Source organism: Rhinoderma darwinii, unplaced genomic scaffold (genome assembly GCF_050947455.1).
Source record: "Rhinoderma darwinii isolate aRhiDar2 unplaced genomic scaffold, aRhiDar2.hap1 Scaffold_4282, whole genome shotgun sequence".
Lineage (NCBI taxonomy): Eukaryota > Metazoa > Chordata > Amphibia > Anura > Rhinodermatidae > Rhinoderma > Rhinoderma darwinii.
Window position 1 is genome coordinate 69,699 of NW_027463807.1, and position 21,435 is coordinate 91,133.

The 21,435-nt window shown below is 47.2% G+C and overlaps 8 non-coding genes and 2 pseudogenes across 8 annotated transcripts; all 10 read right to left on the bottom strand.

The window, feature by feature from the left end:
• Positions 1–530: 530 nt before the first annotated feature.
• Positions 531–741, bottom strand: LOC142711502 (U2 spliceosomal RNA; annotated as a pseudogene).
• A 2,294-nt stretch (positions 742–3,035) lies between these two features.
• Positions 3,036–3,230, bottom strand: LOC142711501 (U2 spliceosomal RNA). Its single transcript, XR_012869908.1, has one exon. It is a non-coding gene; the product is annotated as a U2 spliceosomal RNA (small nuclear RNA).
• Positions 3,231–4,518: 1,288 nt separating this feature from the next.
• LOC142711543 (U2 spliceosomal RNA) lies at positions 4,519–4,709 on the bottom strand. Its single transcript, XR_012869945.1, has one exon. It is a non-coding gene; the product is annotated as a U2 spliceosomal RNA (small nuclear RNA).
• Positions 4,710–5,997: 1,288 nt separating this feature from the next.
• LOC142711489 (U2 spliceosomal RNA) lies at positions 5,998–6,188 on the bottom strand. Its single transcript, XR_012869898.1, has one exon. It is a non-coding gene; the product is annotated as a U2 spliceosomal RNA (small nuclear RNA).
• Positions 6,189–7,488: 1,300 nt separating this feature from the next.
• On the bottom strand, positions 7,489–7,713 carry LOC142711500 (U2 spliceosomal RNA; annotated as a pseudogene).
• A 6,585-nt stretch (positions 7,714–14,298) lies between these two features.
• Positions 14,299–14,489, bottom strand: LOC142711544 (U2 spliceosomal RNA). Its single transcript, XR_012869946.1, has one exon. It is a non-coding gene; the product is annotated as a U2 spliceosomal RNA (small nuclear RNA).
• Positions 14,490–15,789: 1,300 nt separating this feature from the next.
• On the bottom strand, positions 15,790–15,980 carry LOC142711545 (U2 spliceosomal RNA). Its single transcript, XR_012869947.1, has one exon. It is a non-coding gene; the product is annotated as a U2 spliceosomal RNA (small nuclear RNA).
• A 1,296-nt stretch (positions 15,981–17,276) lies between these two features.
• On the bottom strand, positions 17,277–17,467 carry LOC142711496 (U2 spliceosomal RNA). Its single transcript, XR_012869904.1, has one exon. It is a non-coding gene; the product is annotated as a U2 spliceosomal RNA (small nuclear RNA).
• Positions 17,468–18,751: 1,284 nt separating this feature from the next.
• On the bottom strand, positions 18,752–18,942 carry LOC142711546 (U2 spliceosomal RNA). Its single transcript, XR_012869948.1, has one exon. It is a non-coding gene; the product is annotated as a U2 spliceosomal RNA (small nuclear RNA).
• A 1,268-nt stretch (positions 18,943–20,210) lies between these two features.
• On the bottom strand, positions 20,211–20,401 carry LOC142711547 (U2 spliceosomal RNA). The gene has a single exon (XR_012869949.1). It is a non-coding gene; the product is annotated as a U2 spliceosomal RNA (small nuclear RNA).
• Between the last annotated feature and the right edge of the window lie 1,034 nt (positions 20,402–21,435).

The following is a 21,435-nucleotide window of genomic DNA, read 5'->3' on the forward strand; positions in this document are numbered from 1 at the left end:
AGCAAGGCTTTGTTGCAACTGCAATTCTTACTTCTTCTTGAAATGTAGGGACGACAGTACATTCCATCACATCCATCTAGTGTACACAGGTAGGTCCATTGTGGCGGGCAGGCGAGCGGGCGGGCTGCTTTATTGGCTGTTTGCTGTTCCCCTACTCCACTCCACTCTTTGACTGTTGTGCTGCATCAATCAATCAATCAATCAATCAATCAATCAATCAATCAATCAATCAGTGGCTGGCTCAGGTGCAGCTCTTTAACTTACCTAAAAGGGAGGGCGGAGAGAAGACAAGGAAGGTGAATGAGGTGTTCCAATGTGAAATGCCGGAAACACAGAAACACAGACGACACACAACAAGAGGTGGCAATCTATTCATTAATTGCATTTAATCAATGAGCTCATTATCACTCATGCATTGTCCAACAGGTGTTGAAATAATGGGATTAAAAGGGGAGATCCCTTCAGAAAGACAGAAACAATAGCAAAGACAAAAAACACTTTTGGAATCTGCTTTTAGTCAACACATAAGGAAAGGGTGCACCGGTCCTGGAAATACTGCAATACCAGGTCAATGCGTGGAGTGGACAGAGCAAGCTCTATTTCCATCTCCCTGTTCTAAAAATCCATTTAATATATCAGTGGCGTAACTACCGCGGTAGCAGCAGTAGCGGCTGCTACGGGGCCCGGGGCTTGAGGGGGCCCGGTGGCGCCGCTAGCAGCCGTTATGGCTACTACAGCGGTAGCGCCGCTACTGTGGGGCCCGCGACGCCGAGCCTTACACAGGCCCTCTCATGCCTGTAGGTGTCGCTAGCACCGGAGGGGGCCCCAGTGCTAGCGGCAGCCAAATACATGTATTAGCACTGAATGGCCGGGCATGTTCCGTGCCTGACCATCCAGTGCCTTACAATGACACTGATTGGCTAGCGGCGCTATGACATCATCGCGCCGCTTCCATGCTTGGAAGGTGCTGATTGGCGGGGCAAGTCATTCTGCCCCGCCAATCGGCGTCATTGGAGGACGCTCGTTCAGCTCCTGCAGACATGCTCAGAAGAGAGCATGTCTGCATCGCCAGTGAACAGCGTGGGAACCGGCGAATGTGAGTATGTCAAGTTTTTTTTTTTCCCCTCATAAAAATGTGAATGGCATTATCTATAGTGGGGGGGGGGGGTCATCTTTATGTGGGCTATTATATATAGGGGGTCTATATGTGGGGCAGTAGCTACAGGGGGGTCTATATGTGGGGCAGTAGCTACAGGGGGGTCTATATGTGGGGCAGTAGCTACAGGGGGGTCTATATGTGGGGTAGTAGCTACAGGGGGGTCTATATGTGGTTGTGTGGGCCATTATATACAGGGGGCTCTATATGTGGGCCATTATATACAGGGGGGTCTATATGTGGGGGTGGGGGCCACTATATACAGGGGGCTCTATATGTGGGCCATTATATACAGGGGGCTCTATATGTGGGCCACTATATACAGGTGGGGGTCTATATGTGGGCCACTATATACAGGGGGGTCTATATGTGGGCCACTATATACAGGGGGGTCTATATGTGGGACACTATATACAGGGGTGGGTTACCTGTGGGGCACTATATACAGGGGGGTCTATATGTGGGACACTATATACAGGGGTGGGTTACCTGTGGGGCACTAGCAACAGGGTGGCTATATGTAGTGCACAGTCTACAGGGGTGGGCTATATGTGGGACACTATATACAGGGGGAGCTATATGTGAGACACTATATACAGAGGTGGGCTATACGTGGAGCACTAACTATAGGGGAAGCTATATGTAGGGCAGCACGGTGGCTCAGTGGTTAGCACTATTGCCTTGCAGCTCTGGAGTCCATATGTGGGCACTATCTATAGGGGCTTCTATGTAGGTCACTATCTACAGGGGGCATGTTGTGTGTTTGTGACAGTTATATTTAGATGTGTTGAGAATTTTAACTTTGTTTATAGGAGCAGAAATGTTTTAAAAGTGAGAAGCTGAAGACATCTGAACGGAAAACTGCAGAAATGGGTCATGGCCGGGAGAAATCCATCATAGATGTCTGAACCGGAGGGAGAAGAAAAGAACTACAATCTGAGACGTCACCGGTGAGTCACTTAATGTAAATGTTTATTCTGCCTCTAATCAGTAATGTAGTCACTGTATGATCTGCAGCGAGATGATGGTGATAGGATTTTTTTTGTGAAACCGCATCTCCCAGCATATCCTTACCATTGTTCAGGCCATGCTGGGAGCTGTAGTTTTACGCCGTACAAACCTATACGCAGTGGCGTAACTACCGCTATAGCAGCCGTAGCGACTTCTACAGAGCCTGCAGCATGAGGGGGCCCGTGCCACCCGCCGGCACGGCCCCCTCCCATGGCCGCAGGCTCCGCTAGCAGCCGCTATAGCTGCTACAGCGCGACGCCACTGAAGGGGTTGTTCCTACATAAGACATGTATCCCCTATCCACAGGATAGGGGATACATGTGTGATCGCTGGCAGGGATGAGGAGAACAGGGGACCAAAAGTCCCCCCTAAGTTCTCCATGACAAACCTCAGACTTCCGGGGTCTGTGTCGGCAGCTCCGTAGAAATGAATGGAGCGCCGGTCGCGCTTGTGCGCATGCGTGACTAGCGCTCCTTTCATTTTTATTGAACTGCGCAGACGCCGGAAGTCCGAGGTTAGTCATGGAGAACTTCGGGGGACTTTCGGTCCCCCGTTCTCCTTATCGCTGCCAGCGATCACACATGTATCCCCTATCCTGTGGATAGGGGATGCATGTCTTTTGTAGGACAAACTATAGGCCGTTTTTTTTGGGGGGGGGGGGGCTATATGGCGTTATCTACAGAGGGGTTCTGTATGGCGTTATCTACAGGGGGGGCTGTATGGCGTTATCTACAGGGGGGGCTGTATGGCGTTATCTACAGAGGGGGTCTGTATGGCGTTATCTACAGGGGGGCTGTATGGCGTTATCTGCAGGGGGCTGTGTATGGTGCTATCTATAGGGGGGCGCTGTGTGGTGGAATCTATAGGGAGGCACTATCTACAAGGGGGGGGGGTTGTGTGATTCCCAGCAGAGGGGGGGCCCCAGTCAAAAGTTTGCTATGGGGCCCAGTCTTTCCTAGTTACGCCCCTGTAATATATGGTCCCCAGATAGGGGACGTATCAGATATTAAACTGATAAGAACAGATACTACACTTGATCTTAGCCAAAAGGCCGAGAAGCGATAACCCGAACGGGCCGCGCGTTGCCCGAGCCTGCCCGATACTGCTGTTCAGCCCTTGCAGCGATTCAGCCTACTTCTAGGCAATTCCATGGGGCCCTGCAGGCTCACACACTCACAGCTACACGGGAGGTGAATAAAGGCCGGAGAGGAAGCCAGACAGGATTTGCTTCTTTTGCTTGCACCACAATGCAGTGCTGAAAGAGGAGGAATCTACATAAAAACGCCTTCCTGGCAACGCCCAAATGCCCTGCTGCCATGCAGATAAACACTGGCAGCGGCAGCAAGTGCATGCCCACAGCCACCCCTTGTTCCTTCACACCTTGTATCAGCTGTAATCCAGTCCAGTCCAGTGCTGCCTGCTGAGCAGCACTGACCAACACTGCCTGGGCCCAGGCTTTTATCTCTGAGGCCCCATTATGATGTCAGAAAGCTGGCTCTGGAATCCTGAGGGCTCCACTATGACACGTGCAAAGTTCCGTCTGAACTTTATATAAGACGGTGAGGCTCAGTCAGTCACTCAGTGTTGCCTGAGAGGGCAACACTGCAACAGCCGGCCGCCAGGCTGTCTTTTTTTTGCACAGCTAGTTGCCTCCAGGAGGCCACAAGAGGGAGACAAGGGACTGCAAAATGGAAAATAGGCATCCACCAACTTTACAGACAACTTCTCCTTGCTCCTACAACCTCCATCCTTGCACAGTTTGTTATTCTTCTAGGTAACATAGTAACAAATCCAAATTGCTGCTCTCTTTGTAGGCAAGCAAGGCTTTGTTGCAACTGCAATTCTTACTTCTTCTTGAAATGTAGGGACGACAGTACATTCCATCACATCCATCTAGTGTACACAGGTAGGTCCATTGTGGCGGGCAGGCGAGCGGGCGGGCTGCTTTATTGGCTGTTTGCTGTTCCCCTACTCCACTCCACTATTTGACTGTTGTGCTGCATCAATCAATCAATCAATCAATCAATCAATCAATCAATCAATCAATCAATCAGTGGCTGGCTCAGGTGCAGCTCTTTAACTTACCTAAAAGGGAGGGCGGAGAGAAGACAAGGAAGGTGAATGAGGTGTTCCAATGTGAAATGCCGGAAACACAGAAACACAGACGACACACAACAAGAGGTGGCAATCTATTCATTAATTGCATTTAATCAATGAGCTCATTATCACTCATGCATTGTCCAACAGGTGTTGAAATAATGGGATTAAAAGGGGAGATCCCTTCAGAAAGACAGAAACAATAGCAAAGACAAAAAACACTTTTGGAATCTGCTTTTAGTCAACACATAAGGAAAGGGTGCACCGGTCCTGGAAATACTGCAATACCAGGTCAATGCGTGGAGTGGACAGAGCAAGCTCTATTTCCATCTCCCTGTTCTAAAAATCCATTTAATATATGGTCCCCAGATAGGGGACGTATCAGATATTAAACTGATAAGAACAGATACTACACTTGATCTTAGCCAAAAGGCCGAGAAGCGATAACCCGAACGGGCCGCGCGTTGCCCGAGCCTGCCCGATACTGCTGTTCAGCCCTTGCAGCGATTCAGCCTACTTCTAGGCAATTCCATGGGGCCCTGCAGGCTCACACACTCACAGCTACACGGGAGGTGAATAAAGGCCGGAGAGGAAGCCAGACAGGATTTGCTTCTTTTGCTTGCACCACAATGCAGTGCTGAAAGAGGAGGAATCTACATAAAAACGCCTTCCTGGCAACGCCCAAATGCCCTGCTGCCATGCAGATAAACACTGGCAGCGGCAGCAAGTGCATGCCCACAGCCACCCCTTGTTCCTTCACACCTTGTATCAGCTGTAATCCAGTCCAGTCCAGTGCTGCCTGCTGAGCAGCACTGACCAACACTGCCTGGGCCCAGGCTTTTATCTCTGAGGCCCCATTATGATGTCAGAAAGCTGGCTCTGGAATCCTGAGGGCTCCACTATGACACGTGCAAAGTTCCGTCTGAACTTTATATAAGACGGTGAGGCTCAGTCAGTCACTCAGTGTTGCCTGAGAGGGCAACACTGCAACAGCCGGCCGCCAGGCTGTCTTTTTTTTGCACAGCTAGTTGCCTCCAGGAGGCCACAAGAGGGAGACAAGGGACTGCAAAATGGAAAATAGGCATCCACCAACTTTACAGACAACTTCTCCTTGCTCCTACAACCTCCATCCTTGCACAGTTTGTTATTCTTCTAGGTAACATAGTAACAAATCCAAATTGCTGCTCTCTTTGTAGGCAAGCAAGGCTTTGTTGCAACTGCAATTCTTACTTCTTCTTGAAATGTAGGGACGACAGTACATTCCATCACATCCATCTAGTGTACACAGGTAGGTCCATTGTGGCGGGCAGGCGAGCGGGCGGGCTGCTTTATTGGCTGTTTGCTGTTCCCCTACTCCACTCCACTATTTGACTGTTGTGCTGCATCAATCAATCAATCAATCAATCAATCAATCAATCAATCAATCAATCAATCAGTGGCTGGCTCAGGTGCAGCTCTTTAACTTACCTAAAAGGGAGGGCGGAGAGAAGACAAGGAAGGTGAATGAGGTGTTCCAATGTGAAATGCCGGAAACACAGAAACACAGACGACACACAACAAGAGGTGGCAATCTATTCATTAATTGCATTTAATCAATGAGCTCATTATCACTCATGCATTGTCCAACAGGTGTTGAAATAATGGGATTAAAAGGGGAGATCCCTTCAGAAAGACAGAAACAATAGCAAAGACAAAAAACACTTTTGGAATCTGCTTTTAGTCAACACATAAGGAAAGGGTGCACCGGTCCTGGAAATACTGCAATACCAGGTCAATGCGTGGAGTGGACAGAGCAAGCTCTATTTCCATCTCCCTGTTCTAAAAATCCATTTAATATATGGTCCCCAGATAGGGGACGTATCAGATATTAAACTGATAAGAACAGATACTACACTTGATCTTAGCCAAAAGGCCGAGAAGTGATAACCCGAACGGGCCGCGCGTTGCCCGAGCCTGCCCGATACTGCTGTTCAGCCCTTGCAGCGATTCAGCCTACTTCTAGGCAATTCCATGGGGCCCTGCAGGCTCACACACTCACAGCTACACGGGAGGTGAATAAAGGCCGGAGAGGAAGCCAGACAGGATTTGCTTCTTTTGCTTGCACCACAATGCAGTGCTGAAAGAGGAGGAATCTACATAAAAACGCCTTCCTGGCAACGCCCAAATGCCCTGCTGCCATGCAGATAAACACTGGCAGCGGCAGCAAGTGCATGCCCACAGCCACCCCTTGTTCCTTCACACCTTGTATCAGCTGTAATCCAGTCCAGTCCAGTGCTGCCTGCTGAGCAGCACTGACCAACACTGCCTGGGCCCAGGCTTTTATCTCTGAGGCCCCATTATGATGTCAGAAAGCTGGCTCTGGAATCCTGAGGGCTCCACTATGACACGTGCAAAGTTCCGTCTGAACTTTATATAAGACGGTGAGGCTCAGTCAGTCACTCAGTGTTGCCTGAGAGGGCAACACTGCAACAGCCGGCCGCCAGGCTGTCTTTTTTTTGCACAGCTAGTTGCCTCCAGGAGGCCACAAGAGGGAGACAAGGGACTGCAAAATGGAAAATAGGCATCCACCAACTTTACAGACAACTTCTCCTTGCTCCTACAACCTCCATCCTTGCACAGTTTGTTATTCTTCTAGGTAACATAGTAACAAATCCAAATTGCTGCTCTCTTTGTAGGCAAGCAAGGCTTTGTTGCAACTGCAATTCTTACTTCTTCTTGAAATGTAGGGACGACAGTACATTCCATCACATCCATCTAGTGTACACAGGTAGGTCCATTGTGGCGGGCAGGCGAGCGGGCGGGCTGCTTTATTGGCTGTTTGCTGTTCCCCTACTCCACTCCACTATTTGACTGTTGTGCTGCATCAATCAATCAATCAATCAATCAATCAATCAATCAATCAATCAATCAATCAATCAATCAATCAGTGGCTGGCTCAGGTGCAGCTCTTTAACTTACCTAAAAGGGAGGGCGGAGAGAAGACAAGGAAGGTGAATGAGGTGTTCCAATGTGAAATGCCGGAAACACAGAAACACAGACGACACACAACAAGAGGTGGCAATCTATTCATTAATTGCATTTAATCAATGAGCTCATTATCACTCATGCATTGTCCAACAGGTGTTGAAATAATGGGATTAAAAGGGGAGATCCCTTCAGAAAGACAGAAACAATAGCAAAGACAAAAAACACTTTTGGAATCTGCTTTTAGTCAACACATAAGGAAAGGGTGCACCGGTCCTGGAAATACTGCAATACCAGGTCAATGCGTGGAGTGGACAGAGCAAGCTCTATTTCCATCTCCCTGTTCTAAAAATCCATTTAATATATGGTCCCCAGATAGGGGACGTATCAGATATTAAACTGATAAGAACAGATTTTTTTTTTTTTAAGTTGGCTACCCCCTCGCGGGGGTGTCAATGATTTATTACTTAAAATTCAAAAAATATTTACAATGAATTACAGCTTTTTACAATGAATTACAGTAATAAAATCAATTTACATAAAAACACATAAAAGGGGACATGGTGGCAAATTCTTATATATTGGAGTTCCATTCTTTTACAAACCATTTATTTGAAAGGGTGGCATTTCTTTTTTTATCTAATAAATAATAAATGTACATCTCGCTAAAACAAAGACCTAAAACATCGTCAACAGATAAAACATCGTGCTTAAAAATCAGGATGTTCCTGGCCTTCCACAGAGCTTCTTTTACGCAGTTCATCGTCTTCCATGCAATAGTCTTTTGGTTCGCGGTTGGGCATCCAAAGAGTCCATATAAAATCATTTCGTAAGTCAAGTCCTTTAGGTCTGCCATCTTCTTCATTAGAGGGAATATCTTTATCCAAATATGTTTAGTAAAATCGCAAGTCCAAAAAATATGACGCACGGTCTCCTCAGCCTGGCAGCCTTCCCTCGGACAGATGGCAGACCTCGCGAATCCTCTCCTGAATTGGAATGCCCTGCATGGAAGACATTGATGAACGCAGCTCCAGGCCAGGTCCATCTGTGTATTAAAAAGATAAAACACATTAACCATTTTGAAGATAAAAGCACAGCGTTCATTATTAAAATTTTCAATATTAGTGACGACTTCATTTCCTCTTATGTCTTTTATAAGTTTCTTACTGTTTATCATATCATTAAAATTTTTCCCTTTAAAATTAAACAAGGCCACTATTTTCTCTAAAATCACGTAATTTGCTGGTAGATTAAAAGCATAAGGTGAGGTTAAAACAATTTCAAACCACCCCATCCTTCGCATAAAAAACCCAGTATTAAAACGTAGAAAATAAGACCAATGATGTTGTTTAAAAAGAGAATTAAGACAGAAACAAAAGTACTTGATTAAAAGAAACCTATTAAAATCTGGAAAGTCTTTGCCACCCTTTGGTTTGATTTTCATTACCGTCTCACGTTTAAGTTTCTCCATTCTGGAACTCCAAAAGAAGGTAAAACAAGCTTTAGTAATTTTTCTTAATAAAACCGTGGGAGGAGGGAAAACCATGCTTAAGTATAAAAGCAAAGGTAAAATTATCATTTTAATTATTAAAATTTTTCCCTCCATGGTAAGCTTCCTCATGTTCCACATGCATATTTTTTGATTTACCTTCTGCGCCACCATGTCCCAACTGATAAAACCATTGTCGTACCCACTGAAGGAGACACCTAAAATTTTAATATTATCAGACACAGGAACCGGTATATCTCTAAGAGCCATGCTTCCTATGTTTAAAATATGACTCTTGCTGAAGTTTACTTTAAAACCGGAAGCACAGCAATAAAACTCGATTTGCCTAAGGGTTCTCTGAAGCGACAGGGCGTCCCTACATAAAACCGCCACATCATCCATGTACCCCACTGCTTTGGCCTCTACGCCGCCTCCCCCGGGCAGGGGGACTCCACGGATACACTTATCGCGGCGAATTGCGCATAACAGAGGCTCCAATGCACATATAAAAAGCAGTGGGGACAAGGGACACCCCTGCTTCACCCCAGAGTTTAAAAATACGTCCTGTGTCTTAAAACCATTCACTAAAATTTTGCTGGTGCATTCTCTGTAAAAGGCTTTAATAGATAATAAAAATCCTTCAGGTATACCCATACGTTCTAAAACCTTAAAAAGATAAAAATGAGAGACACGGTCGAACGCCTTCTCAAAGTCTATAGATAAAATGGCTAATTTAACTTTTCTAGACCTCGTGTCCTCAATCACGTCTTTTATTAGGTTTAAATTATCCCAGATGCTGCGGCCTGGCACCCCACACACCTGGTCAGAGTGTATAATGTGGGGTATTATGGCTTTTAATCTATTTGCACATATTTTAGCCATAATTTTATAGTCGCTATTTAGAAGGGTTATTGGTCTCCAATTCTTTAAAACTGCGATGTCACCCGTCTTATACAGCAGGGAGACCTCACCCTTCCGCCAGGACTTAGGCAGCATCTTGGAATTAAAAACATCAGAAAAAAGGTTAAAAAGATCCTCTTTTAAAATGTCATAAAATTTTACATAAAACTCACTGGGTATACCGTCCGGTCCGGGAACTTTCCCTGTTTTAAAACTCTTAACAGTTTCTAAAACCTCCTGCTCCGTCAGCTCCTGTAATAAAAAATTCTGGGAGACAGGGTCTAAAACAGTAGTAATCTCCTTCAGTGAGTCACGCATAAAATTATGATCCACAGTCTTAACATTAAAAAGGTCAGTGTAAAACTCATGAACTTTACTTAAAAGACCCTGTACATCTGACACCCCTTCTATATTTTTGATAATTGCCTTTTTGTTATTTATTTTCTTAAAAAAGTACCTGGAGCAGGTCTCGTTCTCCTCCACATGTTGTATTTTTGAACGGAATATAATCTCTTTACCTTTCTGCTCCAGGCACTGGGCTATCTCCTTTTTCAAATTGGTGATGTCATCTTTAACGTCTATGTCATGATCTTGCATTTTGTACAGGGTCTGCAGACGGGTATTGAGAATTTTAAAAAAAGCGTATTTCTCTTTGGCTTTCGCCACGCTTTTCTTAATAAAAAAATCTTTTATTTTCTTTTTCATTTTCTCCCACCATGCACTGATGGGAGTACGTGTGTCTCTTACCCGCCTGCTTTCTTGGTAAAATTCAATAAAATCTGCTAAAACCTGTGGATCGTCTAAAAGGGAAACATTCATCTTCCAGGACTTTTTACATACAATATTATTAAGATCATGCTTTACTTTAAAAGATAAAAGCCTGTGATCTGAAAACACATTGGTTAAAACTTCACAATTAAAAGGCAGTAAATTTTCAGAACAAAAGATAAAATCAATCCTGGAGCTACAGGTGGCGTTGCTCCAGGTAACGCCGGCTTCCTCTGGACTGCTCCTGTTACATTCTTTGTATATGTCTTTTAATTTAAAATCAGTCACGATATCCTTGAGCAGTCCAGAGGTCTTGTCATAGTTCCTACTCGTACTGTTGGTAAGCCGGCGTTCTCCTCTCAGGATACAATTAAAATCACCTGCGAGGATAAAAGGCTCAGATGTGTTGATAAAAAGCGGTAAAATCTCCAGCATCCTCGCTCTTTCGTTCTTTTCTGGTGATCCGTAAAAATTTAAAAACTGCCACTTTACACCATCAATAAAAGCTTTAACCATTAAAATACGTCCTGGTAAGATTTCTTGAATAAAATCAATTAAAACGTTTCCCTTAAAAAGAATGGCGACCCCTGCTGATCTGGACTCGTTGGATCCAGACCAGACGGATGGACCATACTTCCAATCCTTTTTGTAATTTTCATATCTCATTGTATGGGGAATGCCGCACTCCTGCAGGAAAAATACAGAGGCTGCCAGGCAAGATAAAAAATTGAAGAGAGCAACCCTTCTCACTTTTGACTTGGCGCCCCTCACGTTGAGGGAGATTCCCATGAGCTCAGACATCGTGGAGAGTTAAAGCAAAATTCTGATTTTAAAATAATAAATAATAGGCGTACTTAAAATCAGATTGCTCCTCCACCAGCAATACCCGAAACCTCACTTGAACTCATGGCCCCGCCCTCATCCGACTCAACTGAAAAGAGGGACGAGGCAGGAGAAGAACTACTGTCGCTGAGAGCTGAGCCAGCAACACTCACCTCGTACACGGGGAGCCCAGACTCGCACAGCCTCACCTGGGTCTCTCTCGGTTGACCGACTGGGTCCATGTCTGGTGGGTCCCCCAAGGGCCCCGCCTCTCCCCCCTGGGCCCGTGAAGGCCGGTCTAGAGGGGGAGGTTGTGCGCATGGCGGGGTGTCCGATAATACGGAGGGAGCAGTGCCCGTCCTCCTCACCAGTGCAGGCGAGGAGGGGGTCCCAGGAGGAGCCACATCTTTCCGCACGGACGTATCCATCTGCTCCTCCCCTGTCTCCCTCCTACTGGCACGTTCTTGCTTCCCCTTTTTACGGGGACCCACCTGTACCCAGTCTTCTCCTTCCGAGTCGGTCTCTAGAGACCCAGGATTAGGAGCAGGCCCGGCACCGCCTGAGCAACCAGCCGTCTGGGATGCCACAGGTTCATCGATGGCCTGCTCCTTTTCTGCCTTCCTCTTGGCCTGCCGTTTTTCCTTGGCGCTGGGCTCATTTTTATCCCCTGAGGTCGCTGGCTGAGAGGCACCTGTTTTGGCTTCGGCTAGCCGTACTCTTGAAGCCCAGGTACCTCTCTGCTCTTTCGCCGCAACAGCTTGTTCTCCTCCTTGAGGACGGGACTGCTCTGCTGGTGGAGCACGTGGGGGCACCTCGGGTTGCTCATCTTCTTCGCCTCGGTACCTATGTGGACAAGCATAATAAAGATGACCAGTTTTTTGACAAAAATTGCATTTTTTCTCTTCTGTACATTCTCTCATTGTGTGTTGTTTACTTCCACAGTTCCTGCAGGTGACATCGCAGTTAAAACTGGTATGTCCATAGGTACCGCAGGCCCTGCAGAAGTTTGGCATTCCTGAGAAATAGAGGTCGCCATTCACATTCCCAAGTTTAAAACGAGCAGGTGGTAGCTTCGTTTCTTGGGTGGAGGGGTCCTTTATTAGCGTAACCATAAATTTCCATTTGACGGTCCACACACCGCACTCGTTCATAACTCTCCCCAGCAGCTTAACGTTCTTAAAGTATGCAGCAAGAAACGCCGCCACTTCCTGATCTTTCACGTATGGGGAATACATTTTAATCACTACGAGTTTGGTTACTTCAAAAGCGTGTTCAATTACCTGGACTCCCAAGGCCATGAGTTCACCTTGTTGCCTCTCAGCTTTTCCCATGGCATCACGGAGGATTCCTTCTCCCATAAAAGTCACGTCGTACACTCCACGCCTTGGGTAGTCCTGGATCGCCAAAATCTCGTTCTTGTGGACCGCCAACCGCTTTTCCAAAATATCGTGGACAAGGAACTTGAGACCACGAGGACCGCCTCCACCCTCTGCCAAGATAAATCTTGCAGTATTCCGCAACCGGGCGTATACCGGCACCGCATCAGGTCCGCCTGCCATTTGCGTGGCCAGGTCGGTACCGCACAGCTTGCGCTGCGCCCTTTGGGTTCAAGGAGACACACCAAAGGGCTGGGGGGGGATCGCAACTCGTTGCTCAGGACTAAGCCTCTCTCCCAAATAGCAGCACGGGGGTGAAGTCCAGGCGAACCTGGACGATCCCCCGAGGCCGAGAGAGAGGGTACCTGAGCACCTTCTGACTAAAAACCTCCTGTATAAATACACTTGGTCTTAGCCAAAAGGCCGAGAAGCGATAACCCGAACGGGCCGCGCGTTGCCCGAGCCTGCCTGATACTGCTGTTCAGCCCTTGCAGCGATTCAGCCTACTTCTAGGCAATTCCATGGGGCCCTGCAGGCTCACACACTCACAGCTACACGGGAGGTGAATAAAGGCCGGAGAGGAAGCCAGACAGGATTTGCTTCTTTTGCTTGCACCACAATGCAGTGCTGAAAGAGGAGGAATCTACATAAAAACGCCTTCCTGGCAACGCCCAAATGCCCTGCTACCATGCAGATAAACACTGGCAGCGGCAGCAAGTGCATGCCCACAGCCACCCCTTGTTCCTTCACACCTTGTATCAGCTGTAATCCAGTCCAGTCCAGTGCTGCCTGCTGAGCAGCACTGACCAACACTGCCTGGGCCCAGGCTTTTATCTCTGAGGCCCCATTATGATGTCAGAAAGCTGGCTCTGGAATCCTGAGGGCTCCACTATGACACGTGCAAAGTTCCGTCTGAACTTTATATAAGACGGTGAGGCTCAGTCAGTCACTCAGTGTTGCCTGAGAGGGCAACACTGCAACAGCCGGCCGCCAGGCTGTCTTTTTTTTGCACAGCTAGTTGCCTCCAGGAGGCCACAAGAGGGAGACAAGGGACTGCAAAATGGAAAATAGGCATCCACCAACTTTACAGACAACTTCTCCTTGCTCCTACAACCTCCATCCTTGCACAGTTTGTTATTCTTCTAGGTAACATAGTAACAAATCCAAATTGCTGCTCTCTTTGTAGGCAAGCAAGGCTTTGTTGCAACTGCAATTCTTACTTCTTCTTGAAATGTAGGGACGACAGTACATTCCATCACATCCATCTAGTGTACACAGGTAGGTCCATTGTGGCGGGCAGGCGAGCGGGCGGGCTGCTTTATTGGCTGTTTGCTGTTCCCCTACTCCACTCCACTATTTGACTGTTGTGCTGCATCAATCAATCAATCAATCAATCAATCAATCAATCAATCAATCAGTGGCTGGCTCAGGTGCAGCTCTTTAACTTACCTAAAAGGGAGGGCGGAGAGAAGACAAGGAAGGTGAATGAGGTGTTCCAATGTGAAATGCCGGAAACACAGAAACACAGACGACACACAACAAGAGGTGGCAATCTATTCATTAATTGCATTTAATCAATGAGCTCATTATCACTCATGCATTGTCCAACAGGTGTTGAAATAATGGGATTAAAAGGGGAGATCCCTTCAGAAAGACAGAAACAATAGCAAAGACAAAAAACACTTTTGGAATCTGCTTTTAGTCAACACATAAGGAAAGGGTGCACCGGTCCTGGAAATACTGCAATACCAGGTCAATGCGTGGAGTGGACAGAGCAAGCTCTATTTCCATCTCCCTGTTCTAAAAATCCATTTAATATATGGTCCCCAGATAGGGGACGTATCAGATATTAAACTGATAAGAACAGATACTACACTTGATCTTAGCCAAAAGGCCGAGAAGCGATAACCCGAACGGGCCGCGCGTTGCCCGAGCCTGCCCGATACTGCTGTTCAGCCCTTGCAGCGATTCAGCCTACTTCTAGGCAATTCCATGGGGCCCTGCAGGCTCACACACTCACAGCTACACGGGAGGTGAATAAAGGCCGGAGAGGAAGCCAGACAGGATTTGCTTCTTTTGCTTGCACCACAATGCAGTGCTGAAAGAGGAGGAATCTACATAAAAACGCCTTCCTGGCAACGCCCAAATGCCCTGCTGCCATGCAGATAAACACTGGCAGCGGCAGCAAGTGCATGCCCACAGCCACCCCTTGTTCCTTCACACCTTGTATCAGCTGTAATCCAGTCCAGTCCAGTGCTGCCTGCTGAGCAGCACTGACCAACACTGCCTGGGCCCAGGCTTTTATCTCTGAGGCCCCATTATGATGTCAGAAAGCTGGCTCTGGAATCCTGAGGGCTCCACTATGACACGTGCAAAGTTCCGTCTGAACTTTATATAAGACGGTGAGGCTCAGTCAGTCACTCAGTGTTGCCTGAGAGGGCAACACTGCAACAGCCGGCCGCCAGGCTGTCTTTTTTTTGCACAGCTAGTTGCCTCCAGGAGGCCACAAGAGGGAGACAAGGGACTGCAAAATGGAAAATAGGCATCCACCAACTTTACAGACAACTTCTCCTTGCTCCTACAACCTCCATCCTTGCACAGTTTGTTATTCTTCTAGGTAACATAGTAACAAATCCAAATTGCTGCTCTCTTTGTAGGCAAGCAAGGCTTTGTTGCAACTGCAATTCTTACTTCTTCTTGAAATGTAGGGACGACAGTACATTCCATCACATCCATCTAGTGTACACAGGTAGGTCCATTGTGGCGGGCAGGCGAGCGGGCGGGCTGCTTTATTGGCTGTTTGCTGTTCCCCTACTCCACTCCACTATTTGACTGTTGTGCTGCATCAATCAATCAATCAATCAATCAATCAATCAATCAATCAATCAATCAATCAATCAATCAATCAGTGGCTGGCTCAGGTGCAGCTCTTTAACTTACCTAAAAGGGAGGGCGGAGAGAAGACAAGGAAGGTGAATGAGGTGTTCCAATGTGAAATGCCGGAAACACAGAAACACAGACGACACACAACAAGAGGTGGCAATCTATTCATTAATTGCATTTAATCAATGAGCTCATTATCACTCATGCATTGTCCAACAGGTGTTGAAATAATGGGATTAAAAGGGGAGATCCCTTCAGAAAGACAGAAACAATAGCAAAGACAAAAAACACTTTTGGAATCTGCTTTTAGTCAACACATAAGGAAAGGGTGCACCGGTCCTGGAAATACTGCAATACCAGGTCAATGCGTGGAGTGGACAGAGCAAGCTCTATTTCCATCTCCCTGTTCTAAAAATCCATTTAATATATGGTCCCCAGATAGGGGACGTATCAGATATTAAACTGATAAGAACAGATACTACACTTGATCTTAGCCAAAAGGCCGAGAAGCGATAACCCGAACGGGCCGCGCGTTGCCCGAGCCTGCCCGATACTGCTGTTCAGCCCTTGCAGCGATTCAGCCTACTTCTAGGCAATTCCATGGGGCCCTGCAGGCTCACACACTCACAGCTACACGGGAGGTGAATAAAGGCCGGAGAGGAAGCCAGACAGGATTTGCTTCTTTTGCTTGCACCACAATGCAGTGCTGAAAGAGGAGGAATCTACATAAAAACGCCTTCCTGGCAACGCCCAAATGCCCTGCTACCATGCAGATAAACACTGGCAGCGGCAGCAAGTGCATGCCCACAGCCACCCCTTGTTCCTTCACACCTTGTATCAGCTGTAATCCAGTCCAGTCCAGTGCTGCCTGCTGAGCAGCACTGACCAACACTGCCTGGGCCCAGGCTTTTATCTCTGAGGCCCCATTATGATGTCAGAAAGCTGGCTCTGGAATCCTGAGGGCTCCACTATGACACGTGCAAAGTTCCGTCTGAACTTTATATAAGACGGTGAGGCTCAGTCAGTCACTCAGTGTTGCCTGAGAGGGCAACACTGCAACAGCCGGCCGCCAGGCTGTCTTTTTTTTGCACAGCTAGTTGCCTCCAGGAGGCCACAAGAGGGAGACAAGGGACTGCAAAATGGAAAATAGGCATCCACCAACTTTACAGACAACTTCTCCTTGCTCCTACAACCTCCATCCTTGCACAGTTTGTTATTCTTCTAGGTAACATAGTAACAAATCCAAATTGCTGCTCTCTTTGTAGGCAAGCAAGGCTTTGTTGCAACTGCAATTCTTACTTCTTCTTGAAATGTAGGGACGACAGTACATTCCATCACATCCATCTAGTGTACACAGGTAGGTCCATTGTGGCGGGCAGGCGAGCGGGCGGGCTGCTTTATTGGCTGTTTGCTGTTCCCCTACTCCACTCCACTATTTGACTGTTGTGCTGCATCAATCAATCAATCAATCAATCAATCAATCAATCAATCAATCAATCAATCAATCAATCAGTGGCTGGCTCAGGTGCAGCTCTTTAACTTACCTAAAAGGGAGGGCGGAGAGAAGACAAGGAAGGTGAATGAGGTGTTCCAATGTGAAATGCCGGAAACACAGAAACACAGACGACACACAACAAGAGGTGGCAATCTATTCATTAATTGCATTTAATCAATGAGCTCATTATCACTCATGCATTGTCCAACAGGTGTTGAAATAATGGGATTAAAAGGGGAGATCCCTTCAGAAAGACAGAAACAATAGCAAAGACAAAAAACACTTTTGGAATCTGCTTTTAGTCAACACATAAGGAAAGGGTGCACCGGTCTTGGAAATACTGCAATACCAGGTCAATGCGTGGAGTGGACAGAGCAAGCTCTATTTCCATCTCCCTGTTCTAAAAATCCATTTAATATATGGTCCCCAGATAGGGGACGTATCAGATATTAAACTGATAAGAACAGATACTACACTTGATCTTAGCCAAAAGGCCGAGAAGCGATAACCCGAACGGGCCGCGCGTTGCCCGAGCCTGCCCGATACTGCTGTTCAGCCCTTGCAGCGATTCAGCCTACTTCTAGGCAATTCCATGGGGCCCTGCAGGCTCACACACTCACAGCTACACGGGAGGTGAATAAAGGCCGGAGAGGAAGCCAGACAGGATTTGCTTCTTTTGCTTGCACCACAATGCAGTGCTGAAAGAGGAGGAATCTACATAAAAACGCCTTCCTGGCAACGCCCAAATGCCCTGCTGCCATGCAGATAAACACTGGCAGCGGCAGCAAGTGCATGCCCACAGCCACCCCTTGTTCCTTCACACCTTGTATCAGCTGTAATCCAGTCCAGTCCAGTGCTGCCTGCTGAGCAGCACTGACCAACACTGCCTGGGCCCAGGCTTTTATCTCTGAGGCCCCATTATGATGTCAGAAAGCTGGCTCTGGAATCCTGAGGGCTCCACTATGACACGTGCAAAGTTCCGTCTGAACTTTATATAAGACGGTGAGGCTCAGTCAGTCACTCAGTGTTGCCTGAGAGGGCAACACTGCAACAGCCGGCCGCCAGGCTGTCTTTTTTTTGCACAGCTAGTTGCCTCCAGGAGGCCACAAGAGGGAGACAAGGGACTGCAAAATGGAAAATAGGCATCCACCAACTTTACAGACAACTTCTCCTTGCTCCTACAACCTCCATCCTTGCACAGTTTGTTATTCTTCTAGGTAACATAGTAACAAATCCAAATTGCTGCTCTCTTTGTAGGCAAGCAAGGCTTTGTTGCAACTGCAATTCTTACTTCTTCTTGAAATGTAGGGACGACAGTACATTCCATCACATCCATCTAGTGTACACAGGTAGGTCCATTGTGGCGGGCAGGCGAGCGGGCGGGCTGCTTTATTGGCTGTTTGCTGTTCCCCTACTCCACTCCACTATTTGACTGTTGTGCTGCATCAATCAATCAATCAATCAATCAATCAATCAATCAATCAATCAATCAGTGGCTGGCTCAGGTGCAGCTCTTTAACTTACCTAAAAGGGAGGGCGGAGAGAAGACAAGGAAGGTGAATGAGGTGTTCCAATGTGAAATGCCGGAAACACAGAAACACAGACGACACACAACAAGAGGTGGCAATCTATTCATTAATTGCATTTAATCAATGAGCTCATTATCACTCATGCATTGTCCAACAGGTGTTGAAATAATGGGATTAAAAGGGGAGATCCCTTCAGAAAGACAGAAACAATAGCAAAGACAAAAAACACTTTTGGAATCTGCTTTTAGTCAACACATAAGGAAAGGGTGCACCGGTCCTGGAAATACTGCAATACCAGGTCAATGCGTGGAGTGGACAGAGCAAGCTCTATTTCCATCTCCCTGTTCTAAAAATCCATTTAATATATGGTCCCCAGATAGGGGACGTATCAGATATTAAACTGATAAGAACAGATACTACACTTGATCTTAGCCAAAAGGCCGAGAAGCGATAACCCGAACGGGCCGCGCGTTGCCCGAGCCTGCCCGATACTGCTGTTCAGCCCTTGCAGCGATTCAGCCTACTTCTAGGCAATTCCATGGGGCCCTGCAGGCTCACACACTCACAGCTACACGGGAGGTGAATAAAGGCCGGAGAGGAAGCCAGACAGGATTTGCTTCTTTTGCTTGCACCACAATGCAGTGCTGAAAGAGGAGGAATCTACATAAAAACGCCTTCCTGGCAACGCCCAAATGCCCTGCTGCCATGCAGATAAACACTGGCAGCGGCAGCAAGTGCATGCCCACAGCCACCCCTTGTTCCTTCACACCTTGTATCAGCTGTAATCCAGTCCAGTCCAGTGCTGCCTGCTGAGCAGCACTGACCAACACTGCCTGGGCCCAGGCTTTTATCTCTGAGGCCCCATTATGATGTCAGAAAGCTGGCTCTGGAATCCTGAGGGCTCCACTATGACACGTGCAAAGTTCCGTCTGAACTTTATATAAGACGGTGAGGCTCAGTCAGTCACTCAGTGTTGCCTGAGAGGGCAACACTGCAACAGCCGGCCGCCAGGCTGTCTTTTTTTTGCACAGCTAGTTGCCTCCAGGAGGCCACAAGAGGGAGACAAGGGACTGCAAAATGGAAAATAGGCATCCACCAACTTTACAGACAACTACTCCTTGCTCCCACAACCTCCATCCTTGCACAGTTTGTTATTCTTCTAGGTAACATAGTAACAAATCCAAATTGCTGCTCTCTTTGTAGGCAAGCAAGGCTTTGTTGCAACTGCAATTCTTACTTCTTCTTGAAATGTAGGGACGACAGTACATTCCATCACATCCATCTAGTGTACACAGGTAGGTCCATTGTGGCGGGCAGGCGAGCGGGCGGGCTGCTTTATTGGCTGTTTGCTGTTCCCCTACTCCACTCCACTATTTGACTGTTGTGCTGCATCAATCAATCAATCAATCAATCAATCAATCAGTGGCTGGCTCAGGTGCAGCTCTTTAACTTACCTAAAAGGGAGGGCGGAGAGAAGACAAGGAAGGTGAATGAGGTGTTCCAATGTGAAATGCCGGAAACACAGAAACACAGACGACACACAACAAGAGGTGGCAATCTATTCATTAATTGCATTTAATCAATGAGCTCATTATCACTCATGCATTGTCCAACAGGTGTTGAAATAATGGGATTAAAAGGGGAGATCCCTTCAGAAAGACAGAAACAATAGCAAAGACAAAAAACACTTTTGGAATCTGCTTTTAGTCAACACATAAGGAAAGGGTGCACCGGTCCTGGAAATACTGCAATACCAGGTCAATGCGTGGAGTGGACAGAGCAAGCTCTATTTCCATCTCCCTGTTCTAAAAATCCATTTAATATATGGTCCCCAGATAGGGGACGTATCAGATATTAAACTGATAAGAACAGATACTACACTTGATCTTAGCCAAAAGGCCGAGAAGCGATAACCCGAACGGGCCGCGCGTTGCCCGAGCCTGCCCGATACTGCTGTTCAGCCCTTGCAGCGATTCAGCCTACTTCTAGGCAATTCCATGGGGCCCTGCAGGCTCACACACTCACAGCTACACGGGAGGTGAATAAAGGCCGGAGAGGAAGCCAGACAGGATTTGCTTCTTTTGCTTGCACCACAATGCAGTGCTGAAAGAGGAGGAATCTACATAAAAACGCCTTCCTGGCAACGCCCAAATGCCCTGCTGCCATGCAGATAAACACTGGCAGCGGCAGCAAGTGCATGCCCACAGCCACCCCTTGTTCCTTCACACCTTGTATCAGCTGTAATCCAGTCCAGTCCAGTGCTGCCTGCTGAGCAGCACTGACCAACACTGCCTGGGCCCAGGCTTTTATCTCTGAGGCCCCATTATGATGTCAGAAAGCTGGCTCTGGAATCCTGAGGGCTCCACTATGACACGTGCAAAGTTCCGTCTGAACTTTATATAAGACGGTGAGGCTCAGTCAGTCACTCAGTGTTGCCTGAGAGGGCAACACTGCAACAGCCGGCCGCCAGGCTGTCTTTTTTTTGCACAGCTAGTTGCCTCCAGGAGGCCACAAGAGGGAGACAAGGGACTGCAAAATGGAAAATAGGCATCCACCAACTTTACAGACAACTTCTCCTTGCTCCTACAACCTCCATCCATGCACAGTTTGTTATTCTTCTAGGTAACATAGTAACAAATCCAAATTGCTGCTCTCTTTGTAGGCAAGCAAGGCTTTGTTGCAACTGCAATTCTTACTTCTTCTTGAAATGTAGGGACGACAGTACATTCCATCACATCCATCTAGTGTACACAGGTAGGTCCATTGTGGCGGGCAGGCGAGCGGGCGGGCTGCTTTATTGGCTGTTTGCTGTTCCCCTACTCCACTCCACTATTTGACTGTTGTGCTGCATCAATCAATCAATCAATCAATCAATCAATCAATCAATCAATCAATCAATCAATCAATCAATCAATCAGTGGCTGGCTCAGGTGCAGCTCTTTAAC